We start from the raw sequence: 4,734 nt of genomic DNA on the forward strand, positions 1-4,734 counted from the left end.
TAGGGAAAGTAGCTAAAACGTGTTAGGCATGTTTACTAGAACATGCTTTATACATTGACCGTACAGAACATATCAATTAATTGCAACTTGTATTGGTAACATTGAACTGGTGAGTATATACTTGGTAAATCCTGAAAGGTAGTTGCTGAGGCACTTCATCTTGGCCAGAGTCCGCCCAAAGTCAGTAGCGGCAGAGGTGAGTTGTTCCTCCGGGTTGAAGCATGGATCAGTGCCACTGACATGTGTACCTACAGGCAACCAGTAAATGGTAGAAGTTAAACTGCAATTGCACAAATGATGTGAAATAGTGTAAGACATGGGATTCAGTTAACCTCGACGGCAAACAACATCATCGGCTGTTATGACCCTCCGTAAGTACATGGACATGCATGTTAAGTACAACAGGTTTAGCATCCACCAAAAATAGCAAATGGGTAGCATCTCTAGTATTATCTTCATTGCAGAGAGTAGCATGGTAGCAAAGGGATAGATTAAAATTGGATACAACTGTTTATTGCAACAGGCTTAACATCATCCTAAGTAATGTTTTGTAAGTTTGTAGCCATTGAAATACAACTGTTTAAAATGGATTCAACTATTAATTGCAACAGGCTTAATAGCATTGGAACCGATACTGATAAAAATGCAATTGGTAGAGTTAAACATCACAGGGCACGTGCTGCCAGAGCAGAGAATGGCCCAGTTGTCCATAAAAAGGTAGGGAAAGTAACTAAAACATGTTAGGCATGTTTACTAGAACATGCTTAATACATCGACTGTACAGAACATAGCCATTAATTGCATCTTGTATTGGTAAGATTGAACTGGTGAGTACATACTTGGTAAGTCCTGAGAGGTAGTTGCTGGGGCACTTCATCTTGGCCAGAGCCCGCCCAAAGTCAGCGGTGGAGGCGAGCTATTCCTCCGGGTCGAAGCATGGATCAGTGCCACTGACATGTGTACCTACAAGCAACCAGTAAATGGAAAAAGTTAAACTTCAATTGCAGAAATGATGTGACATACTGTAAGACATGGGATTCAGCTAACCAGGATGACAAACAACAACATCGGCCGTTATGAACCTGCGTAAGTACCTGGAGAGGCACGTTAAGTATAACAGGGTTAGCATCCAACAAAAATAGCAAATGGGCAGCATCTCTACTATATCTTCATTGCGGAGAGTAGCATGGTAGCAAAGGGACAGATTAAAAAATGGATACAACTGTTAATGCCAACAGGCTTTACAACATCCTAAGTCATGTTTTGTAAGTTTGTAGCCATTGGAATACAATTGTTTAAAAATGGATTCAACTGTTAATTGCAAAAGGCTTAATAGCCATTGAAACCGGTACTGATAAAAATGCAATTAGCAGAGTTAAACATCACAAGGCAGGTGCTGCCAGAACAAACAATGGCCCCGTTGTCTATAAAAAGGTAGGGAAAGTAGTTAAAACATGTTAGGCATGTTTACTCGAACATGCTTAATACATCGATCGTACAGAACATAGCCATTAATTGCAACTTGTATTGGTAAGATTGAACTGGTGAGTACATACTTGGTAAGTCCTGAAAGGTAGTTGTTGAGGCACTTCATCTTGGCCAGAGCCCGCCCAAAGTCAGTGGCGGCGGAGGCGAGCTGTTCCTCCTGGTTGAAGCGTGGATTAGTGCCACTGACATGTGTACCTACAGGCAACCAGTAAATGATAGAAATTAAACTGCAATTGCACAAATGATGTGAAATAGTGTAAGACATGGGATGCAGCTAACCTCGACGGCAAACAACATCATCGGACGTTATGACCTCGCGTAAGTACATGGACATGCATGTTAAGTACAACAGGGTTAGCATCTACCAAATAGCAAATGGGCAGCATCTCTACTATTATCTTCATTGCGGAGAGTAGCATGGTAGCAAAGGGGCAGATTAAAAATGGATACAACTATTAATTGCAACCGGCTTAATAGCATCCTAAGTCATGTTTTGTAAGCTTGTAGCCATTGAAATACAACTGTTTAAAAATGGATTGAATTGTTAATTGCAACAGGCTTAATAGCCATTGAAACCAGTACTGATAAAAATGCAATTGGCAGATTTAAACATCAGGTGTTGCCAGAGTAGAGAATGGCCCAGTTGTCTATAAGAAGGTAGGGAAAGTAGCTAAAACATGTTAGGCATGTTTACTAGAACATGCTTAATACATCAACCGTACAGAACATAGCCTTTAATTGCAACTGGTATTGGTAAGATTGAACTGGTGAGTACATACTTGGTAAGTCCTGAAAGGTAGTTGCTGGGCACTTCATCTTGGCCAGAGCTCGTGCAAAAGTAAGCGGCGGTGTAGGTGAGCTGTTCCTCCGGGTCGAAGCGTGGATCAGTGCCACTGACATGTGTACCTACAGGCAACCATTAAATGGTAGAAGTTAAACTGCAATTGCACAAATGATGTGAAATAGTGTAAGACATGGGATGTAGCTAACCTCGATGGCAAACAACAACATCGGCGGTTATGACCCTGCATAAGTACATGGATAGGGGCCATTTAAGAAATCAGGCCGGGGCCGTGATAGAGATTGGTGGGTTACCTGACTAGATCCGAGCAGAATGTAGACGTGGTTGAAGCTGTGGTTGCGGCGGCGGTGGTTTGAGCTGTCGGTAGGGGGGAGATACTGAGGAAATTTGATGGGTGGGGATGTGGTTGACGGAATAAATTCTGAATTTGTGCGCCTAGTGAAAATTTCACTGTGAAACTTGAAACTTGGGCAGGGGAAACACACAATGCAGACGAAACGCGTATAATACTCGTGTGCGAGAAACAGAAAATTGGCAGATCCCGTCTCCAAAAAAATGTACACGTGTAGTTGATTTTTTTGGTCAATGGTATGCCTGGTTTATTAGGAAACATCGCACAGGTAACTGACTTATGGATCAATAATGCAGTAAACGCACATGTGTATGGCATAGAAACCGTGTGTTTTGTGATCTTCTAATGATTAATGCAAAAAACGCACATGGCACACATGCTAATCAACACTCAATGCCCTCAAAGGTTGCTCTTACTGACATTGTACATTAATACTACAAACTTAAAGTACTACAGGTAATTTGCTCTAATCAACACATGCTAATCAACACTCAATGCCGCTTAAACGGCGGCGGTGATGAACTTGGCGCGGCGAGATGCCATTGCTTCCTTACCATGTGTGCGGTCGCAGGCGGCGAGGAACGCGGCCCAGCGGGATGACATCGCTTCCTTACCAGTTACTGTGCGTCACGGTGCCATGACGCTTGGAGAGAGCTTTGGGGCGGAGGGGCCGGGTAGCTGTATAGTGCGATGGTATTTAAGAGATAAACGACAAACGACAAAGGAAATTTGGCTTCCCTTATAATTTTCCTCATTCATTATCGCACATGGTTCATCTCTGTCGCTTCCATGAACAGTGTGCGTTGAGCCTATTGTGGGTTGCGTTATGACTGGTCGGAACCCCAGCCATGCGGATCGCGCGTGTGCACTGCAGGATGCACCGTGATCGAACGGAAATCCACGTCCCTCACATCACAACCGTGCAGCTGTAGCTGGATTGGATTTATATGCGCTAAATGCCTTGAAAATGCACATAATCCCCTAAATATGGTAAACGAGGCTGAAAATGCGAAATTTGAACATGGTGATTTGCAAGGTGTATGTTCGTCGTAGAAAGAAAACTCTAGGGCAAAGGATGAAGAAAATTTGGATTCCCCTTCAATCTTGTTGATTTCCCTCTTGAAAGCATGGAACTTCCTCGGTGATGGTTCGATTTATGAAGGGAGTGCATGATGACATAAGCCAAACCTTCTCAAATTTTTACCAGGGCATGGTGAGTTCATACCATGGCACCATGCCAGGCGTCATGTTTTTCAAGCATATATTTAATTTTTTCTCTAGTTGTAAACCCAATAAACAAATCTTTGTGGTTGACTCTTGCCACACATTTCATTGAAATACCTGTCCATTCCTTGTAAAAGGCATGCGAATTTACTAAATGGCACGAGCATGGTTTTCTAGGCCGTTCTTGTGCACCCTTTCATGCATCGATTGTTTGAACTTGAATTATGTGCATTCATGCCTAGAAAATGCACATAATCCCCTAAATATGGTAAATCAACCTGGAAAAGTGCCAAATTTCAACACGATGATTTGCAGGGTGTATGTTCATCATAGAAAAAAACTCATGGACAATGGACAAAGGAAATTTGGACCCCCCTTCAATCCTCGTGATTTCCCCCTCGAAATCATGGAACTTCCTCGGTAATGGTTCGATTTATGAAGCACGTGCATGACGACATAAGGAAAACATTCTCAAATTTTTACCAAGGCATGGTGAGGCCATACCATGGCACCACGCCAGGCGTCATGTTTTCCAAGCATGTATTTCATTTTTGTATAGTTGTTAACCCAGTAATGACGTGTTTATGGTTGACTATTGCCACACATTTCCTTGAAATATCTGCCCATTCCTTGTAAAAGGCATGAGAATGTACTAAATAGCACATGCATGGTTTTCTAGACTGTTCTTGTGCACTATTGCATGCACCGATTGTTCGAATTTGAATTTTGTGCATTAATGCCTAGAAAATGCAAATAATCCCCTAAATATGGTAAATGAGCCCGAAAAAATGTCAAATTTGAACACGTTGCATTTGAGGCGGTATGTTGGTCACTGAAAAAACTGGATGACAAACTAGGACCGAAATTT

Source organism: Triticum aestivum, chromosome 5A, assembly GCF_018294505.1.
Source record: "Triticum aestivum cultivar Chinese Spring chromosome 5A, IWGSC CS RefSeq v2.1, whole genome shotgun sequence".
Classification (NCBI taxonomy): domain Eukaryota; kingdom Viridiplantae; phylum Streptophyta; class Magnoliopsida; order Poales; family Poaceae; genus Triticum; species Triticum aestivum.